General features: G+C 43.5%; 1 protein-coding gene across 1 annotated transcript in view; it reads right to left on the bottom strand.

Annotated features, from left to right (window-relative positions):
- LOC126267037 (ras-related and estrogen-regulated growth inhibitor) overlaps positions 1-23,283 on the bottom strand; it is a 374,631-nt gene that overhangs the window by 44,640 nt on the left and 306,708 nt on the right. The window lies entirely within an intron of this gene.

Raw genomic sequence — 23,283 nt, 5'->3', positions numbered from 1 at the left:
GAGATACGCTTCTTATTTATTAATAAAACCTGCTCCTGCGTTACCCTTATTTGATTTTGTGTTTATAACCATGTATTCACCTGACCCGAAGTTGTGTTTTCCTGCCACCAAACTTATCTAGCTTGAACCTAGCCATTCCCCTTTTTAAATTTTGAACCTATCTGTGTGATTAAGGGATCTAACGTCCCAAGCTCTGATCCATAGAATGCCAGTTTTGTTTATCCTGATGACAACATTCTCCTAAGTAGTTTCTGCCTGAAGATCCAAATTGTAGACTATTTTATATCCAAAATACTTTACCCAAGAGGATGCTATCCTCATTTAATCATACAGTAGAGCTGCATTACACCAGGAAAAATTACGGCTGTAGTTTCCCCTTTCTTTCGGTACGAGCACAGCTAGCTATTTTGGTTGATGTTATGAGGCCAGATCAGTCAGTTATCCAGACCGTTAACCTGCAAGTACTGCAAAGGCTGTGACCCTATTCGGGAAACATACATTTGTCTGGCCTCTCAACAGATATGTTCCCATTGTGGTTGCACCTGCAGTACCTCTATCTGTATCACTGTGTCATGCAAGACACCCCAATAACAACAAAGTTGTAACACCTTTTTAAGTTAAAGGGCCCATGTTATGTGCATGCACATTATGTGTGTTTAATGCAGTGGTTTCCATTGCCTTTTGCATCCTGTCATTGATTCACTGCTGATTCACCCACCTTTTAGGGGTAGCTTCCTACCCCAATACAAGAGAGTGGCCTAAACCTCTGTCCACTCCTCTGTCCTCTTGGGCAAGGCTTTTGGCAGAATGAGGGTGGCTTCTTATGCTGGAAATGTTTGGCTACCTTTGCCTTTGAGCTTTATTCAAGTGGCAGGGTTTGAACCCAGCTGCCCAGGACATTTTGATTACTAGTCAAAGATGCAAGTGCTAGACCACAGATGGCTTTGTCCATTAATTACATTTTGATATTAAGATTTAGTAAATGAAAGACATAATACTTAACATTCTACAGGACATTGTAAAACAGAAAACAATAAAATGACAAATTTTTCTTGCATTCTTTTATTTTCATACTGCAGAAAGTAGTAGTAGTAGTAGTAGTAGTAGTAGTAGTGGTAGTAGTATTGAAGGATCTAAAAAGGATTACTGGTACTTTTAGTTTCAATGTGAAGTATGTTACAAAGCTTACTTAACATTAGTTTAGCAGATGTCAAGATCTTCTTTACAGATGCATAATGCCATGACATATCCAGAAATTTACATATTGTATTGTACAAGGGCTATCCAGAAACTAACAGACATTTTGGTCCGTTGCAGGGTGGCAAGGCTAAGGCCACCATCTTGGTGCCATAACATTCCTACACTCAGTATACATCCAGCGGTAGTAGTATGTGGCCTGTGTCTCTGGTTTCTGTAACATTTTAAAATGTATGCTGCAATAGAAACTCCCATCACTCATGAGGTGCATTCTGTGTTTAGGTTTTTGTTGGCAAAAAACTGCAAACTAATTGAAGTTTATTGTGACCTTTGTGATGTGTACAAGAAAGCAATAATGAGTGAAAGCCAAATGAAGCAACAGTGCATTGATTTTAGAAATGGTCATAACAATCTTCATGACGAGGAATGCAGTGGTGCGCCTAGCCATACAGAAATCAATGACAAAATTCATAAAAATCATTAATTCACAATTATGAAACTTTTTCAAAATTTTCCCCAAATTTCATGGAGTTTTGTGCATGAAATTGTGGCAGAGAAGCTTGGTTACCACAAATTTTGTGCTAGGTCATGTGACTAGGGCCTCCCATCAGGTACACCGTTCACTGGGTGCAAGTCTTTTGATTTGATGACACTTCGGCGACTTGCACATCAATGGGGATGAAATGATGATGATTAGGATAACGCAACACCCAGTCTCTGAGTGGAGAAAATCTGCAACCCTGCCGGGAATCAAACCTGGGCCCTTAGGATTGACATTCTGTCACGCTGACCACTCAGCTACTGGAGGCGGAAGGTTGCACCACTGACCTTCCTCTAAGGTTATGAGAAAATTTTTAAAGTTATTGATCCTATTGTAATTGCAGATGAGACTTGGGTGAAGCATGTCAGTTGTGAAACAGAAAGGCAGTTGATGGAACGAGGACATACAAATTCTCTCAAGGAACAAAGGAAGTGTTTGCGAATTCTGTCAGGAAGAAAGATCATGGCTACTGTGTTTTGGGACTCCAAGGGAGTGATACTTGTTGATTTCCATGAATGTGGCACAACAATTAACTCGGAGAGATATTGTCACATACTGACAAAGTTAAGGCACGTGATACAAAGCAAGCGTCAGGGAAAACTTAGTGCAGAAGTTTTGTTTTTTCACGACAACACACATCCACACACAGCTAATTGCACCCGAGGGCTTGTGCAGGGTGTTGGATGAGAGGTGTGTGATCATCCACCACACAGCCCAGATTTGGTGCCAAATGGCTACCACCTCTTTCCAGCAATGAAGATCGGCTCACTACACATTGCTTTGATACTGGCACCGAACTGCATGTCAGTACAAACCATTGGTTGCTATCACAAGCAGTAGTTGCATTCTTCCAGTTTTTGGAAGTAATTGTCTTTTTGAAAAATTTGATAAATAATTTTGATCATGACTTGATAAGAAGTCAAAACTGGTAAGGATACTATTTTCATAACCTGAGGCTGAAATAAATAATTAAAAAATAGTTTGCTAAAATATTAAAGCTTTTGGACAAAGCCCTTCTGCAGTAGAAAACACGTACGTTCACGCGAGCACAACTCACACACACATGGTCACCAGCTAAGGACGCTAAAGCCTCCTCTGTAAGATGAGTAACAGTCTATCCTTTCCATACATTGTTATTTCTTTCTACAATTTCCAGTGCTTAAAAAATGGTTTCTGTTTCATCTTTTGAACTAAACAATCACCAAGAGAAATCTTGGAGTGCTTGTACATTTATCTATCTATTGGTAATTACTGTCTTATGGCATCTTAATTGATGAAATGAAACATCTGTTCACTATGAGTTTCTATTTTGTTTTCTTCATACTTGTATTATTTTTTAAATATTCCTAATAAATTAATTTTCATTTATATTCTCATATTATTTTGAATACAGTTATGTTTAGTTTTATTTAATTTAGCATGTTCTGTTGTGTTTCTTTCATTGTTTTCTTGAATGAGTCACACTATGCAGTTTGTGACAAGCAATAATGAACTGTTAACACCAGAAGTAAACATTAATTGTCATACACTATGTGAGACTGTGTGTAAAATTCCATGGGGTCCAGGTGGATGACAAGGTAAAGTGGAATCAGCATGTATATAAAGTAATCAAGAAGCTCAGTTCAGTGTGTTATACCTTTAGAACAATGGTTCCGAACCTCTCTTAGGCCAGTACCCCTGAGTGCAATTAGACATCAGCTAGTACTACCCCACCCATCCCCCACCATCTGTTGTCTCCTAGCTAAACGGTAGAATAAAAGACTTTTTCTTGCAATGCTTTTATTTTTAAAAACATAATGAAAGATGAGTGATATTTAGTTTGTGTGTGTGTGTGTGTGTGTGTGTGTGTGTGTGTGTGTGTGTGTGCGCGCGTTAAAATGAATGACGAAGGAATTTGTGGTGCATTGAAAGTGCTGCTCACAACTCCCTCTCAGTGAAGAAACCTAACAATCCACAGTGAGGATAGATACTTATTACAAAATATACTTCCTGCACATCACTCCTGTCCATTACAGCACTTGCTCAACCTGCACACTGCAATGCCATTTCAAATCAACTGAGTTAAAATGTTTGCACCATACTTACTGTCTTTAAATCACATGATTGCTGCACTCCTTTTTTGAGATATTCAGTATTTGTTACGTATATGTCTCACTTTTATATCAGCCAGGTATGGACAAAACACTACATCACACTTTTTTGGGCTGAAAGAGATAGCACAGAGACAGTGATGGTGGAAGAGAGAGGATACAGTGTCAATGGGAGAGAAAAAGAGAAGAGACAGTGATGAAGGAGAGAGAGAGAGAGAAACTGGCAGTGATAGAGAAAGGAAGAAGAAGATAATAGCAGTGGGACCAAAGAAACAGGAGATAGTGATGGTCGATGAGAGACAGTGGCAATAAAAGGGAAAGAGATATGAGTGAAGATAGTAAACCTGGAATGAAAGAGAGAGGAGGCAGGAGAAATGAAAAAGAGAGATGAGTGGAAGACCATATATAGATTAGGTGCATATGGACCCCCCCCCCCCCCCTCTAATGGTGAATGGTGAACTGATTAATGAAAACATTTACACACTTTCCCCCATCCCTTATACCTGGGTGCTAAGGTTACTTGGTCTAGGGGCCAAAACCCTGACGATATCAATATCATTCCCGAGGACATGTGTGGAGAGGAGACAATGGTGACTGAAGAGAAAGGCTGTAAGTGAGAAAGAAAGAGACATTAGAAATGGGAGAGAAAACGAATGGCACAAAGATAATGGCAGTGGGACAGAGGGACAGTGAAAGTGGCAGAGAAGGAGACATTGGTAAGGAAGAGTGAGAGAAAGGGATGAAGACAGTGAGAGATAGACATATATAAACACTGGTAATGAGTGGGAGATCCTGAATATAAAGGATTTAGAATGTTCTCAGTTAAAAAAGTGTGGACATGTCTGCATACCAAAATTTTTGATGAGGAAGGAGGAGTGAGGATTTAGGCAGATAGTTCTGCATTTTCCTGTCAGAGTGTTTTAAAGGGGATCACATTTGCCTCTTTTGTGCTCTGATAGGAGCATTTTTCAGCTGGTACTGTTTGTACTTGAAATTATTGATCAAGAAAGTGACCAAGACACTGATATTGTTATATCTGGGAAATAGAAAGGAAGCTGTACTGATATACCTACAGAATCTACTGATATAACTGATGAAACTACAGTTTTGACACTTTAATTACAGAATTTGACTGCTTACACTACTCAATAAGTAGTATAATCAATACATAATACGTTTCTTCTTTAACTGCCTTATCACTGTAGATGAGTGTAGGGTATATTGTTGTGACTCCAAAACAAAAAAGTGAAGCAAGAAGTAGGAAAAATTATTCTTATGACTTTTATGGTAAATAATTGTTTGCTTGATTATGCTAATGTCAACAGTATTGTGAATTGGTATATACCTGCAGTCTCTCATTTCTCAATGGTGGCACAGTTTCTTTGTCAACAAACATTAGTGTCCTTGCTCACAAATGGCAAGTGCTTGGGTTTCAGTCATGGTTTGGCATAAGTTTAATCCATCAGAGCTGCTTTATTTCGTTGTATGGTGGGAAGTCAAATAAGAATAAGACAGATGGGAAAAAGTAGGTAAACTGTTTATTATTTCAGAAGTAATCACCATATCTGTTACTACATTTGCCCCACTGTGAGACAATATGGTCAATGCTTTTGTTGAAACATGTTTGTGGTCCCTAATACAACCATGATTGTACCCAGGCATGCACCTCTTTGCCCGAAGCATGTCAGCACACACAAATGTCTCTCTTCTGGGCTCCATAAATACAGAAATTGCATCAGTAGAGGCTGGGACTGTATAGAGGATGTGTACAGGCTTCCCAGCCAGCCCTCTGCCGCATATTCAGAAACAACCTCTGCAACTTGTGGGCAGGCATTTTGTTGGCAGACTGTTTCAAATATGACACAGAAGTTTTCTGGAAATCCCTTACACATCCTTCATACAGTCCCAATCTCTCCCAGTTTTAATAATTTTGGAGTCCTGAAGGACTTCAGATGAAGAGCTATACACACCTGTGTGCTATCAAGGTTCCACAGGAAACTGCAAACATTTTTCCATGAAGGGCATCATGCCATCTTGCATTTCAGTGGGACAAATGTACTAGCAATTATGGTGATTACTTTGAAATAGTAAATAGGTTACTTACTTTTTCCCATCTGTCTCATTTTCATTTGATTGCCTTTTATACATACTTCTGCAGAGTGAAGCATTCTTTCTTCTGGATTCAGTCACTACACAGGGGCCAAGTGCAGGTCCAAGTTTTTTGTATTTGTTTCTGAGAAGTTTGGCACAGAGAAGTTCAGGCGTACTGAAATTTTGAGTCAGGCAATGAGATTCATTGCAAAGTCTCAACTTTCCAAACATTGCTCAGCTAAATATCTAGGAATTACAATTACAAACTAATGATAACATAAATAATATCTTGGGGAAGGCAAACCAAAGAGTGCATTTTACTGGCAGAACACTTAGAAGATGCAACACATCTACTAAAGGCAGTGCCTATACTGCTAGAGTCTTATATCCTTACCAGATAGTATTGATGGAGGATATTGAAGAAGCGCACAGAAGGGTATCTCATATTGTGTTATTGGGAAATAGTGGAGCAAGCATCATGAACATGATAGTGACTAGGGGAGTCAGTCATTAAAACTAAGACATTTTTCATTGCAGTGAGACCTTTTCATAAAATTTCAGCCACCAACATTCTCCTTTGGATGCAACAATATTTTGTTGATGCCAAACTACATAGAGATAAACGATCATCATAATAAAATAAGAGAAATCAGAGCTCGTATGGAAAGATATAAGTGTTCATTTTTCTGAAGTGGTGTTTGGGGGTGGAACAGCAGAGAAGTAGTCTGAAACTGGTTCGATGAACCCTCTTCCAGGCACTTACATGTGAACGGCAGAGTAGTCATGTAACTGTAGACATAGATGAAAGCAAATATTTTGTTCAAATCTCACTCCAGCATCTAATCTTAATCTGTCAGGAAGGTTTCCTGACACACATTATCAGAACATAATGGGTCACGTGCATAATTAAAATATATTACAAATAAGTGTTGTAGGTTAAAAAAATGCATGTATATCCCAACATTTTAGGTCATTCACCTAGCTGTAGATTCGTAGGACTTAACTTTCTGCTGTGAAGTACCTGTTGATGAGAATGTAATTTTTGCTATATCTCATTTGCCTTATACTTTCGTGTGAATAGGACTTGGAAATGATACTACCATTCACCTAGGTGAATGTGGGAGAGTTCTTGAGAACTACACTTACGATGTGTAGTCCTACACCTGTGGTTAGTTAAAGTTAAGTAAAATAATTTGCACTTACGGTACAACCTCCCTAATCCGACCTTAGATGGTCCGACTCACGCTTAGTCCGACCATCCCATTCCAGGTGTTTGTTTATCTGCACAGGCTGCTGCTACAGTCAAGACTGTCTGTGATATGGATCAGTAGACAGTTGACCAATGCTAGGTGTGATAGTTGGATCACTTTTCGTATGAAATAACTTGTTGCTAACTCGATCTATAAGTGTTGTTATGCACACATTTGTTTTATAAAGTAGTGACGGTGTTCTTCTTATATATTAAGGTGCATAAAACTAAATTAGGAAACTATCTAAATGCTGTCTTTACAACCGGACGTTGAGCCCAGTGCCATAAGCAAGTGGATCATTACAACATGTTGAGTGCACGATGGTAGCAGAATTAACTGACTAACTCACTGATGCTGTAACTCGAACAGCTGATGAGAACGAGAATGATGATGACAACAATGAAGAGTAGCACGGATGTCTCATGTGGTACTCGAGCCATAGGTTTATTATCTTCATTGTTGTCATCATTGTTCTTGTTCTCATCGGCTGTTCGAGTTACAGGGTCAGTGAGTTAATTGTCAGTTAATTCTGCTACCATTTACAGATTTGTTTCATCCTGCTTAAGAGAAGACACATTTTTACCATTATTGTAATAAGGTATGAACAGATGTTAAACTTACACTCACAGTAACAGTATCTTACTGCACAATACAGATGTATTTTACAGTACAGTCACTACTGCAGATTACACTATCGTGCAAGACCCCCCTGCGGGTTCGGGGGTAAGAATAGGTCCGCGGTATAGGCGACTAAAAGGAGACTCCAAAGTTTCGGCCTTATGTGATGGTCCCCTCTTGGGTTTGACCTGCCATTTTCAAAATTTCCGTTGTTAGTGCGTGCCATTTGGGGAAGGACACCTTACGTGGTGTTCTTCTATTGGTCCATTGTGCACCTCCATCTTGCATGCTATCTATTGTCGTGTGATGAGATTTACACCCCATGTCTTCTGTGTTGCCTCCTCGTCTTGTGCGCAATCCCCTTCTTAGCGCCCACGACATCTGTGGACCCTTTCCACACCTAAAATCCAGCACGGTAGCCAGTCCGTTGTGGTGGGGTCATCACGTACCCTCTTGGTGGTAGCCCCCTGACCATGCAGGGATCGCACTACAGATGCCAGAGCTGTTTCCTCCCCATGCATGCCAAGGAGTATGTGCCCATCTTGTCTGGGGCACGGGGACTCTGGGCAATGGGATATCGGCCAGATACACGTTGCTTTGGCTGGGTGGCGCCCTTGGGGAGAGCCCTCGTTCGGAGTAGGTGGCATCTGGGCGGATGTGGCACAATGAAGCACAATAAATCTCACCAAGCTGGTGGTCGCACTGCCACCAGCGTTTCTAAGCGAGGCAGAATTGAATTTGATGCCGCACAATATGACCCTCAGTCGTTCCCCTCGTTGGCTGCGCCGTGGGAGGGACACAGATCTAGTGCCAAGCTGGAGCCTTATGTACCACAATACCTTGTCTGCAGCAGGACTGATGGTGACTCCTTTCTTTCGACAAAGCCTCTGTTTTTTGTGGAACACCTGGAGGATAAGTTTGGGGAAGTGGCGGGGTTGTCTAAAATGAGGGATGCGTCCATCCTCCTCAAGACGTCCTCCCCAGCCCAGTCATGGGCGTTGCTCTTGTGTGATAAGCTGGGAGACGTCCCTGTTATCGTCACTCCCCACAGTAGCTTAAATATGGTCCAGGGGATTATTTACCATCGCGACCTCTTGTTACAGTCCGATGACGAGCTGAGAGCTGACTTGGAACGACGTGGTGTGCATTTTGTCCATCGTGTGCACAGAGGTCCCAAGACTAACAGGGTGGCCACCGGTGCATTTATCTTGGCCTTCGAGGGTGCTGTATTGCCTGAGAAGGTCAAGGTAATGGTTTACCGTTGTGACGTCAAGCCATACGTCCCTCCCCCGATGCGGTGCTTCCAGTGCTGGAAGTTTGGGCATATGTCCTCCCGTTGCCCATCCAGCGCCACATGTCGAGATTGCGGACGCCCCTCTCATCCCGATTCTCCATGTGCGCCTCCGCCTGTCTGTGTCAACTGTGGGGAACACTACTCTCCATGTTCGCCAGACTGCCCCGTTCTTCATAAGGAGCGGAAGATTATGGAATTTAAGACCCTGGACCGGCTTACTTATCGCGAGGCAAAACTTAAATTCGAAAGGTTGTATCCTGTCCCACTTCGACCATCCTATGCTGCAGCCATGTTATTGTCGCCCTCATGGGCGGCAGTTGTTGCCTCATCTGTGCCACCTTCAGTGGGCCCTCGAGGCCGTACATCTCTGTCTGCCCCCCTCGTGTCTGGGGGCAAGCCTTCCTCTGTTGCCCCCTTAGCAGTTGGGGGCAAACCCCCTTCTGTCACTCCCCTCGCACATGCTTCGGGAGTGACATCTGCTCCAAAACCAGGGGGCTCGATCCCTCCCCCTCCCCCTCGTTCTCCACTGGCGTTGCCTCTGCCAGTTCCTCTCTCGCGGAAGGGGTCCCTCGGGGCCCTCCCTTCTTCTGTTTCTTCTCCTACCCCGCTGCATGTCAGCCAGTGGCTGAAGGTTCCGCCACCTGCTGGTCATAGGGCTTCTGCGTCGTCGTCAGCCTCTGACGCTCCTTCAGAGAAACTCTCCCAGCCCTCTAAGCCAAAGGACAGACGCGAGAAGAAGGAACGGAACGTGTCCAAGAAGGACGCTCCGGCAGTTTCAGTACCGCCTGCTGTACATAGTTCTGGCTCTGGGGATGAGGTGGAGATCCTCGCCTCTGCCGCGGATCTTGCCCTCACGGAACCCTCGGGGGCCTGTCCTATGGACACAGCTTACTCTTGCCCGGTGGTGGCCGTTGACTCTGCGGTGCCGTCTGCCTCTTAGTCGCCTTCACGCCCTCCCAGTCCCTTCCTGTTTCCATTCTCCAGTGGAATTGCGGCGGTTATTTCCGCCGCCTGCCTGAGCTCCGGATGCTTCTGAGTGTTTCCCCTGTTCTCTGCATTGCTCTTCAGGAAACTTGGTTTCCAGCAATGCGGACCCCTGCCCTTCGCGGTTCTCGGGGATACTATAAGAACCGTGCTGACTGTCAACGAGCTTCAGGTGGAGTTTGCCTCTTTGTTCACCACTCTGTCTGTAGCTCGCCAGTACCCCTTCTGACGCCTTTAGAGGCAGTCGCTGTCAGGCTTTTACTGTTTGCTCTGTTTACGTTCCTCCATATGGGCAGCTCCCCCGACATGTCTTGGCTGCGCTGCTGGCTCAACTCCCGCCGCCATTGCTACTTCTGGGCGATTTCAATGCCCACAACCCTCTATGGGGTGGGACTGTCTCCGATGACTGCGGTCGTGCCGTGGAGCATTTGTTGGCTCAGCTCGACCTTAGCCTCTTGAACACCGGTGCTCCCACGCATTTCAGTGTGGTCCATGGCTCGTTCTCGGCCATCGATCTCTCTCTTTGCAGCCCCGGACTTGTCCCATCCCTTCACTGGAGAGTGCATCCTGACCTGTGTGGTAGTGACCATTTTCCCATCTATTTGTCACTGCCCCAGTGTCATTCCTCTGGGCGCCTGCCCCGCTAGGCTCTTAACAGGGCTGACTGGCCGGCTTTTACTTCCGCTACCACCATTGATTCTCCCCCAGAGGGTGACATTGACGAGGTGGTCCGTGTCTTGACCTCGTCAATTATTTCTGCGGCCGAGGCTGCCATCTCCCGCTCTTCTGGACTCCCTCGGAGGAAGGCTGTCCCCTGGTGGTCGCCGGAGATTGCTGAGGCTATTCGCGATCGTCATCGGGCTCTCCAGCGTCACAAGCGGCACCCGTCTCTGGAGACTCTCATCGCCTTTAAGAAGCTCCGTGCCTTGGCCCGTCGTCTTATTGCACGGTGTAAGCAGGAGTGCTGGGAGAGGTACGTTTCATCCTTGGGCTCCTGTGTCTCCCCGTCGCTCGTGTGGTCCCGCATCCGGCGGATTTATGGATACCAGAACCCTATGGGTGTCCCTGGAATCTACCTGGACGGTGTTGTCTGCACGGACGCTGCCGCCATTGCTGACCACCTTGCCACGCACTTTGCTACGAGCTCTGCGACTGCAACTTACCCTCCTGCCTTTCGCTCTCTAAAGGAGCGCGCCGAGCGGACGACGTTATCATTCCACACACGTCGTTCTGAAAAATACAATGCTCCTTTCAGCGAGAGGGAATTCCTCGCTGCCCTCGCCGATTGCCCTGATACAGCACCAGGACCGGACTGCATCCACGCGCAGATGCTGAAGCATCTCTCCAGGGACTGCCAGAGACACATCCTCACCATCTTTAACCACATTTGGAGCGATTGCGTGTTCCTGTCGCAATGGCGAGAGGGTGTTATCATCCCCATCTTGAAGCCCGGTGCGGACCCTCTGGCAGTGGACAGCTATCGTCCCATTACCCTTACCAACGTTTTGTGCAAATTGCTCGAACGTATGGTGGGGTGGCGTTTGTGTTGGGTCCTTGAGTTGCGCGGTCTCCTCGCTCCATCCCAGGGTGGCTTCCGTCAGGGCCGGTCTGCTGTGGACAATTTGGTGCGGCTGGAATCTGCTATCCGTATGGCCTTTTCCCACCGTCAGCATCTCGTTGCTGTATTTTTTGATCTGCGGAAGGCGTATGACACTACATGGGGGCATCACATCCTTGTTACGTTGCGTGAGTGGAGTCTTCGTGGTCAGCTCCCAGCTTTTCTTCAAAACTTTTTATTGTGTCGCTCTTTTCGGGTGCAAGTCAGTGCCACCTCTAGTTCATCTTATATACAGGACAATGGGGTCCCGCAGGGCTCGGTGTTGAGCGTTTCCTTATTTCTAGTGGCCATTAATGGTCTGGCTGCAGCCGTGGGGTCATCGGTGTCTCCTTCTTTGTATGCCGACGACTTCTGCATCTCATTTAGCTCAACGACTACGGGAGTTGCCGAACGCGGGCTGCAAGCAGCTGTTCGCAAGGTGGCATCATGGGCTCTGACTCATGGATTTCAGTTCTCTGCAGCCAAGACTCGAGTTATGCACTTCTGCAGGCGTCGGACAGTCCACCCTCATCCGGAACTTTACCTCGACGGTCACCTACTTGAAGTGGTGGACACTAGCCGCTTCTTAGGACTTGTCTTTGATGCCTGGCTCACATGGGTTCCTCATATTACTCAGCTGAAGCAAAAGTGCTGGCGGCACCTCAACGCCCTCTGCTGCCTGAGCCACGCGTCTTGGGGTGCAGATCGCTGCACGCTGTTGCAATTGTACAGAGCCCTTGTGCAGTCCAGGCTTGATTATGGGAGCCTGGCCTATGGGTCTGCATCACCCTCAGTGTTGACGTTGTTGGACCCCATACACCACTGTGGGGTTCGGCTTGCAACTGGCGCTTTCCGTACGAGCCCCGTGGATAGTCTACTGGTGGAGGCCGGGGTTCCCCCGCTGCGGATTCGCCACCACCGACTGCTCGCCGACTATGCTGTCCATGTGCATTGCTGACCGGGCCATCCCAATCATCGCCTGCTTTTCCCTGCGAGGGTCCTCCCTCTGCCCGACCGGTGGCCTAGGTCTGAGCTTTCCATTGCTGTCCGCGTCCAGTCCCTGCTGTCGGAACTGGGGTCGTTCCCTCTTCTGCCACCCTTCCGGGTCCATGCACCCATGCCTCCCTGGTGTATGCCCCGGCCGTCAGTCCACCTGGACTTGGCACGGGAACCCAAGGACTCGGTTCCGCATGTGGCCCTCCGTCACCGTTTTCTTGCGCTCCTCGCCTCATTTTCAGGCTGTGAGCCTGTCTACACTGATGGTTCCCTGGTGGATGGTCGTCCTGCCTATGCTTTTGCTCACGCTGCCCATGTTGAACAGTGCTCCTTGCCGGCTGGCTGCAGTATTTTTACTGCAGAGCTGGTGGCCATATTGCGCGCTCTTGAGCATATGCGTTCTTGTTCAGGTACGTCCATCGTCATCTGCAGTGACTCCCTGAGCAGCCTCCAGGCTGTCGACTGCTGCTATACCTCTTCTCCTCTGGTATCCTTTATTCAGGAGTCTGTTTTTGCCATTACCCGCTCTGGTCGTTCGGTGGTCTTTGTTTGGACGCCAGGTCACGTTGGCATCCCGCGGAACGAACGTGTCGACAGGCTGGCCAAAGGGGCGATCGACGCCCCCACTTTGGAGATCGGCCTCCCGGCTCGTGATCTGCAGCTGGCATTGCGCCGTAAGGTGCTTCGGATGTGGCATGACGAGTGGCGTAGCCTGACTTTGCCGAATAAACTGCGGGCTGTTAAGGAGTCGACCGATGTGTGGCGGTCCTCCCTGCGGGCTTCTCGCAGGGACTCTGTCATCCTGTGTCGGCTCCGCATCGGCCATACCTACCTGACGCACGGACATCTTTTGCGTCAGGAGGATCCCCCCCTGTGTCAGTGTGGGTCCTGGTTGACAGTCGCCCACATTTTGTTGGAGTGTCCCCGCCTGCGCACCCTCCGGCAGACTTTTAATCTCCCGGGTACATTGCCTTTGGTTTTATGCGACGATGCCTCCATGGCTGACGACGTTTTAAATTTTATCTGTGGTAGTCCTTTTTATGGTTCCATTTAGGGGGGACCTGCCCCTTTCCCTTTCTGTGTATCTTGTCCTCGAGTCTCTCATTGGTTGCAGATTTTAATGTGTGTATTCGGATGGTTGACTCTTTCCCAGTTTTTGTTCCCATGGTCAGTCAACCAGTCTCCGTCCCTCTTCTTTTCTTCCATTTCTTTCTCTCTGGTGTTCGTCTGTACTCTTCTTGTCTCTAGTGTTCGCTGCCACATTGGTGTTCTTTCAGTGACTGGGGGGAGGGGCGTCTCCTCCCCCCTTGGGGTTTTACCTGTTCTGTACATTTTGTTTCGCCTGTTTTTGGAATGGGGGACTGATGACCTTAGCTGTTTAGTCCCCCTTAAACATCCCAACACCCACCACCACCGTGCAAGATTTTTTTTAGTGTGTGGTGTTTCCTTTTCGTTTTGTTACTGTTTTAACATGGAACAGTGTTTCGTTTTGTTACCTTTTTAACATGGAACCGTTTTTGAGAGTGCATTTCCAGTTGAACAGCAAGGTTGTGCTGCATTGTATTGTGAAGTTATGGGTCAATAAAAGTGTTCCTCTGGTAATCCGACCTTTTTTTTACATTCTGACCTAGCTCCGGGTTCTATAGGGGACAGACTAGTGAGGTTCTACTGTATGTACATGATCAGTACAGCATAAAAAACTAAGTGATGGAAGAGCATATTTCACAGTCTTTTGTGGTATCATCATGCCAAAACTGAATGTTACTTCTTGAATTGTAAGGATCTGGTCTTTGTTTTGCTTTCCAGGCACGAAACCATATAAAATAAGGAATTCCATTTTGAAGAGAGAAGAATACTGTAGCTGTAATTCCTTTACTTATAGCCATGACCAGTTTCACAGAATTTTAGCTGCATCATTAAGTGCAATAAAATCAAGTCATGTTCAGATCGAAGAAAGAGAATGGGCTTACCCAGCATTCATAATTGGCAAATTTTCTCTAAGTAGTTAAATAACATAGAAAACATCAGTGAAACAGTGAGTAACAGTATATGGTGAGCTAACAGAGTCTCCATTTGCTGAACTGGTGATCAAAGCACAGACCAAATATGATCATCTGGAGAATAATGTAAAATTGAACAGCTAACAGTGACTCACTCGCCAGCAGCAAGTGCCTACATGGGATTGTGTCTTAATCAAGAATCAAGAATTTTATTCACCATAGGTCATTTTACAATGATATTGGCTTCATCGTACAGGATGTACTAGTACATACAGAATAATAAAATATACAAGTGTCAGTACATTATAGAATACATTTGAAGCATGGCAGTGTACCAAATTACATCGCTTCTAAAAGTTAATGCAATAAGCTATACTATAATCTAATATAATATACTATTGCACTGTTTATTGTATACACTATGTAATTACACATGATAAACCACAGCACACCCTAATAAGTTTAACTAGAGACAACTTTTAAATGCTAATATCCTCCTCAGGCACCTCAAAGAATTCTTGAATGTCATAGAATGGATGATCTTTAAGCCAGCTGTACCACTTAATTAAAATATATATATATATATATATATCCATAGACTGAACACAAATTGGCAGTTTATTGAACATTTTGAGTGGGTTAAGTTTGTGGGAATTTCCTGTTATTGCTAATCTGTGGCGCGGTATGTCTAAATTGCCCTTAGCCCTGGTGTCATGTTCATGTATTTACCCTCTGGCAATAAATTCTGAAATGTTATTTTTAATGTAGAGTACAGACATGTAGATGAGAAATTTATAATTGTGAGTATTCTGAGTTTGAAAAAAAGAGGACGACAGTGCTCCCTATGACTTCTTTTACATATTATGTGTGAAACTTTTTTTTTTGTAATTTCAAGATGTGATGTGAGGGGAGTACCCCCATTTAATCAGATCATATGAAATATGTAACTGGAATAGCCCAAAGTATGTCACCCTAAGGTACTCTAAGCTCTCTACCTCCCTTAGTTTCAAGATAAGGTATGCCACCTGAGATATTTTTTCACATACGTGATTGACATGTTCCTCCCAATAGAGTTTGGAGTCAATGTGAATACCTGAGTCTCACTGACTTACTTCCTACTTCATTTGTTGTTCCCATTAAAAGTTGTTGGGCTTTATCAGGATTGCACAGGAGCTTATTGGCTGCAAACCAGCCCAGGGCCTTATTAAGTGTTTCTTTTGTTTGGTTATTCAGATTTGAAATGTTCTGATGTGTGGTAAATAGTGTTGTATCATCAGCATAACACGACAGGGTGGGCCATGTTTTTAGGTAAGGAATTAATAGCTACAATGAAGAAGAAGGGTCCAAGGATAGACCCGTGTGGTACCCCTGTGCTGATTTCCATTACACAAGAATTTACATTTATGACTGAAATGAATTGTTTTCAGTTACTTAAATAAGACTTTATCACAGCTAAAGTGCTCCCTACACCCCATAAAACTCTAGTTTCCCCAGTAGTACATCAACAGGAATGCAACCGAAAGCTTTGCTTTGGTCACATAATACCAGTGATACTATGTTATTGTTTTCAAAAGCAGGTAAGGTTTGGTCAATGATTTCCAAAATGGCCCCTGTTGTGTTTTTCCCTTTGTGAAAATCAAACTGATTGCTACATAGGATTTTGTGTTTTTCATAGAAGCTGCTCATTTGTGCATGTATCAGTGCCTCAAATATCTTTGAGAATATTGGAACAATGGAGACTGGTCTGCAGATTTGGGGAAGATGTTTGTCCCCTTTTTTAAAAACTGGAACAACTTTTGATTCCTTAATGCACCTGGAAAAACTCCAAATTCTACACATTTATTAAAAATAAAAGCTAATAATGGTTTGGCGACTGAGTGTATTGTCTTTTTAATTATGTTATTTGATTTAGAACCTGAAAATTTGGGTACAGCTTTTATAATATCAGCAGGTGTGACAGCCCTCCATTGAAATACCAGGTTAACAGACAGTGATGTTCCAACAAGGTCCATTGCAGATGAATTTGTTGCTTTAACATTGGTACTTATTTCTTTAACTGAGTTTAAAAAGTATTGATTTAATTCCTCAGGTTCAAGCAGAGCTGTTTCTGTACATTTTGGTGTATCCTCTTGTTTTACTATCTGCCATGCTGCCTTGTATTTATTGAGAGTCCTTTCTATATAATTTTCCACTGCTTGCTTTTTTGCCAGAAGAAGTTTAGCTTTGTAGTATTTTTTTCCATTTCAGATATGACCTATGAATGTTCACACTCTGTTCTGCTCCTTGGTTAATGTCTTGCTTATGCATCTGGTACAGCATATGCATGTTTCCTCTAATTTCTGCTAGCTCTTCTGTAAACCAGTTCAGACTTTTCTTTTTCAATTCACTTGGATATCTAAGTTTTTTACTGTTGAACAAGAATACCATAAATCTGCATACTTTTTAAAAAAGTTATCAAATGTAATTTCAGCTTCCCTTTCTCCAGATTGACAATTATATATAAAGTCCCAATCTGCACTTCCTAATCTATCAACAAATATACTTATGCATTGTTCCTTTTGTCCTCGTACCATTTCTACTTTAGGTTCTTCCGTTTTAACTGTCTGCCTCTTACAGATTGTAAGGAGTAGTGGCTCGTGATCTGCAAGTCCACTTCCTGCAAGTCTGACTGTAAAATCTTCCCTATGGAAATTCACAACAATATTGTCTATGCAGGCATTCTTACGTGTGGCCTGGTTATTTGTACAATAGATATAATGATCTTAGCATATTCAAAAATGTTCTAGCAACTGGCCTCTGTGTGCTTACTATTTCTATATTGAAATCACTACATATAGCAATTCTTGTTTTACTCTTCAGTATCTTTTTAACTATTAATTCACATTTTTCAATAAACAAATTTATGTCACCATCTGGGGACCCATATAGACTAACTACCACTATATTTTCATTCATTAGTTTTACACTACTAAACTCCCCATCTAGTTCTGAGGAGTATATTGATACATAAATAATGGAAAACTTTATTCCTTCTTTGATAAAAATTCCAGCACCACCATTCTTTCTCTGTTTTCTACATATCACGTCTGCCACAACATACCCTTGGGGAACAAACATATGTACTTGGGTTAACCAGTGCTCAGATGCACATATAAAATCTACATGCTCAGTGTTACATAAATGTTCTAATTCTAATACCTTATTTCTAATACTATGGGTGTTAACTTGTAAAAAAGTAAGTAGTTTGTCTCTGTCTGTATTCCTCTGAGAGCAATTTGACTCTATATGTGAAGTTGTAGGTTCATTTAATGTCTTTAATCTTGAGGCACTGTGGTAATCTGTGTTACGATAGTCACACCCTGTTCACCCACTTGATGACTCACTTTGTTAACTGCTTTCTTCTGTGGAACCACTGCAGATCCCAGCAAAAATCCTGATCCCTTGGTTGTGGTTTCTTTCTTCAGGTTGACTTCCGTACTCCACCTGTTGGTATTCTCATTCCTTGAGCTTGAGTTACTATTCTTCTTTTTGCAAATAGTTCTCTCTTCTCATATGTTCTCTTCTTTCCTGCCACATCATTTGTTGCTTCTTCTAACTTTTGCACTGATCTCTTGGGTATATTTATTTCTTGAGTAATTGTGCTCTCCTCACATATAGAATTCACTTCTGCTGTTATTTGTGCTGGAGTTGTGTCAGTAACAATTCTCACTGATTCTTTATCCGAGACTGCAGTATCCTTCCATTTAAGTTCTATTGCTGTTTTGTACACTTGTGGTGCTTAGTTCTTTACCATTTGCTTTTAGGTGCTGTCCATGTGCTGTATATAGCTCCTTGTTACTAGGAGTATTAACAAAACAAGTGTTATGGAAGCCTTTCACTATTTTTTTTTTTTCGTTTTCTTTTTGTTGTTTGAATTTCTTGGTTTACACAAGACCATTCAGCCAGGTCATGCATGTGTGGTACACCAATTACAATCACATTTGTATTATGTAATTCTGACAAGGCTTAATGTAGGTAACAAATTGACAAGTTGCCTTCATTTTTTGCTACATCATTAGCCCCTGCCCAAATAACTGCAAAATCTTCATTTGTCAGCTTATGCAGGTCATTGTATTTTTTTTAATAGTACACTAGTGGGAGCACCTGGTATCACCTTCCCTTTAATATCATTTTTATTTGAAGCTAAGTTTAAAATGTTTCTTGCACATTCTCTGCCATGACCATCAGAGGCAATGAATATTTTGGATCTCCTACTCATTGACTAACTCTCAGGAGCAAAGGTTAGCATTTTCATTGCTGCACCCTTAGATTGCTTTCTTTTTTGGACTATGTTCTGTGTAGTGGTATGCACGCTGTGTTGTGAATCATGTTTTATGTTGGATGCCTCAAATCTGTAGTTTTTACACATTTCTTTCTTGGCTGATTCTCACTTCTGTAGTTTGTTTTTTAGTACACGTATAATTGTTTTAGAATACCTATTGTGAGTTCATTCTTTAACATTTTGCGCACACACGTTTTTAACAGGTCTGTTTTGATTTTGTCCATATCTTCATATGTTGTTGTTGTGTTCTTCAGTCCTGAGACTTGATTGATGCAGCTCTCCATGCTACCCTATCCTGTGCAAGCTTCTTCATCTACAATTACTTACTGCAACCCACATGCTTCTGGATCTGCTTAGTGTATTTGTCTCTTGGTCTCCCTCTACCATTTTTACCCTCCACACTGCCCTCCAACGCTAAATTAGTGATCCCTTGATGCCTCAGAACATGTCCTACTAACCAGTCCCTTCTTTTTGTCAGGTTGTGTCACATACTCCTCTTCTCCCCAATTCTATTCAATACTTCATCATTAGTTATTTGATCTACCCATCTAATCTTCAGCATTCTTCTGTAGCACCACATTTCGAAAGCTTCTATTCTCTTCTTGTCCAAACTATTTATCATCCATGTTTCACTTCCACACATGGCTACGCTGCATACAAATACTTTCAGAAACGATTTCCTGACACTTAAATCTATACTCGATGTTAACAAATTTCTCTTCTTCAGAAATGCTTTCCTTGCCAAGGCCAGTCTACATTTTATATCTTCTCTACTTCGACCATCATCAGTTATTTGGCTCCCCAAATAGCAAAACACATTTACTACTTTAAGTGTCTCATTTCCTAATCTAATTCCCTCAGCATCACCCGAGTCAATTCGACCACATTCCATTATCCTCGTTTTCCTTTTGTTGATGTTAATCTTATATCCTCCTTTCAAGACAGTCTCCATTTCGTTCAACTGCTCTTCCAAGTCCTTTGCTGTCTCTGATAGACTTACAATGTCATTGGCGAACCTCAAAGTTTTTATTTCTTCTCCATGGATTTTAATACCTACTCAAAATTTTTCTTTTGTTTCCTTAACTGCTTGCTCAATGAACAGATTGAATAACATTGGGGAGAGGCTACAACCCTGTCTCACTCCCTTCCCAACCACTGATTCACTTTCATGCCCCTCGACTCTTCTAACTGTCATCTAGTTTCTGTACAAATTGTAAATAGCCTTTCGCTTCCTGTATTTTACCCCTGCCACCTTTAGAATTTGAAAGAGAGTATTCCAGTTAGCATTCTCAAAAGCTTTCTCTAAGTCTACAAATGGTAGAAACGTAGGTTTGCCTTTCCTTAATCTTTCTTCTATGATAAGTCGTAAGGTCAGTATTGCCTCACATGTTCCAATATTTCTAAGGAATCCAAACTGATCTTTCCTGAGGTCGGCTTCTACCAGTTTTTCCGTTCGTCTGTAAAGAATTTGCGTTAGTATTTTGCAGCTGTGACTTATTAAACTGATAGTTTGGTAATTTTCACATCTGTCAACACCTGCTTTCTTTGGGATTGGAATTATTATATTGTTCTTGAAGTCTGAGGGTATTTCGCCTGTCTCATCCATCTTGCTCACCAGATGGTAGAGCTTTGTCAGGACTGGCTCTCCCAAGGCCGTCAGTAGTTCTAATGGAATGTTGTCTATTCCCGGGTCCTTGTTTCGATTCAGGTCTTTCAGTGCTCTGTCAAACTCTTCACGCAGTATCGTATCTCCCATTTCATCTTCATCTACATCCTCTTCCATTTCCATAATATTGTCCTCAAGTACATAACCCTGGTATAGACCCTCTATATACTCCTTCCACCTTTCTGCTTTCCCTTCTTTGCTTAGAACTGGGTTTCCATCTGAGCTCTTGATAGTCATACAAGTGGTTCTCTTTTCTCCAAAGGTCTCTTTAATTTTCCTGTAGGCAGTATCTATCTTACCCCTAGTGAGGTAAGCCTCTACATCCTTACATTTGCCCTCTAGCCATACCTGCGTAGCCATTTTGCACTTCCTGTCGATCTCATTTTTGAGACGTCTGTATTCCTTTTTGCCTGCTTCATTTACTGCATCTTTATATTTTCTCCTTTCATCAATTAACTTCAATATTTCTTTCGTTACCCAAGGATTTCTACTAGCCCTCATCTTTTTACCTACTTGATTCTCTGCTGCCTTCTCTACTTCATCCCTCAGCACTATCCAATGTTCTTCTACTGTATTTCTTTCCCCCATTCCTGTCAATTGTTCCCTTATGCTCTTCCTGAAACTCTGTACAACCTCTGGTACTTTCAGTGTATCCAGGTCCCATCTCCTTAAATTCCCACGTTCAGAACGAAAACAATCACTACATTTGCAGCTTTTCACTCTTTTCGTTCCATGTACACACGAGTAATGGAATGTCCTCTTATACTTTGTACAACATACCTTCTCTTGTTGTTTTTTTACAGGAACACAGTTTATTCCATGCTTCCTCATTTATTTCATAAATAGTATTCAAATTTTCAGAACTGGTCATTGCCATTGTGCGCGAATCAGTAACAAAACACAATATGTCACTGTTCTTTCAACAGATCACTGTATTTTTTAGTTACACACCGAGAAGATTTACTAATCTACAAGTACACACCATAATATGTTTAGCTTAAGCTTGTTAAATTATCAAATCAGTACACCACCATTAATTAGGCAGTGTGTTAGAATGCAGCTCCTAAAAGTTTGATGATTATGAATGCTGAGTTATACCACACTCTTTTTTTTCAGCCTGAACAGGACTTGATTTTACTGCACCCGATGATGCATCTAAGGCACTGTGAAACCACTCGTGCCTGACTACAGCACATCTTTGACAAGTGAAGTCTTTAGTAACAGAATGCATTCTGGTACTCAGAATATGTTTCTCATTGTGAAACGGAAGGACGGTAGTTTTGAGAAGGTTTCGCCCTTCTATATACAGAAGGGTCTGGAGAGCATCTGTGGCTCCTTAAAATCAGTGAAGCGTTTGCGTAATGGGACCTTGCTCGTGGAAACTTCCACTTCCCAGCAAGCCACTAACCTGCAAGCTGCTAAATGCCTTGGGGAGTATGCCATAGACACTGAACTGCACAGCACCTTGAATTATAGCAAAGGTGTTGTGACATGCCGGGCTCTAGTCGACATTCCTAAAGACGAACTGCAACGTGAGTGGGCTCCGGAAGGTATCGTTGATGTTCAACATATCATGAAGAGAGTTGATGGCAATCTTGTGAAATCCGACTCTTTTATTCTGACCTTCAGTAGCACGAAACTTCCAGAACATATTAAAGCTGGCTTCCTTCGCCTTAGTGTGCGCCCTTATTTCCCATAACCAATGCCAGCCTTTTGGGCATACCACCTTAGGGTGTAGAGGAGAAGCGACTTGTGGCAACTGTGGTAAGGCTGCTCATGAAGGAGTTGGTTGCTTGTCTCCAGCCAGATGTATTAACTGCTCTGCGAACCACCTTGTTTGGAGTAGGGACTGCCGAATATTTTTAGAGGAACGCAAAGTCCAGGAAATAAAAACAACCAAGCATACCCCCTACGGTGAGGCCAAGAAGGTCTATAAGTTGATGCAACCTCCCACATTTGCTACATCTTTCGCATCCCTGGTTCAGAAGCCTACTCCAAAAGTCGATGCCTCAACGCAGACCGAGGTGGTGAGTGTCGGCACTAACACCTGCAGCTGTCAGTGCACTTGCAACGCAGCCAGTGTTTCAGAGCCGGTAGCCCCTACTCGAACGGCAGACAAGGGTACAGTGGCGAACTTGGGCCAGCCCCTGTCGCCTCCAACAGCTGAGGCTGTTCCCAAGCCCATTGCGCCAATTACCACTCCCACATCAGCTCCCCCAAAGCCCACCAAACCACAGAAAGCTCCTGTACAGCAGCAACACCGGGTCAAATCCCGTGGTAAACCGTCTGACCATGCGGCTGTTGTTTTATGTGAGGCTTCATCTGACTCTTCCCCAGAGTTGATGGAATACGACGTATGTGTGGTGCAATCATCTCATCCCACACCTGCCCCTCCACCTGCTGTGGTCTCCCCACCCCATCGGAGAGACAGGATGAAGGTGCTACCCCCAACATAGATGGCTCCCATACTTCAGTGGAACTTGCAAGGGTTCAGGATGCATGTGGAGGAACTTCGTCTCCTCTCTCAGGGTAGACCACTGTGTCTCTGTCTCCAGGAGACTTACTTCCATCCCTCATACTCCCCTGAGCTGTGAGGCTATACACTCCACAAAATGGACGACCTGCGTGGAGAGAGAGC

Source organism: Schistocerca gregaria, chromosome 4 (genome assembly GCF_023897955.1).
Source record: "Schistocerca gregaria isolate iqSchGreg1 chromosome 4, iqSchGreg1.2, whole genome shotgun sequence".
In the NCBI taxonomy this organism is placed as follows: Eukaryota; Metazoa; Arthropoda; class Insecta; order Orthoptera; family Acrididae; genus Schistocerca; species Schistocerca gregaria.
The sequence above is the reverse complement of the archived record's forward strand: the minus strand, read 5'-3'. Positions and strand labels throughout refer to the sequence as shown.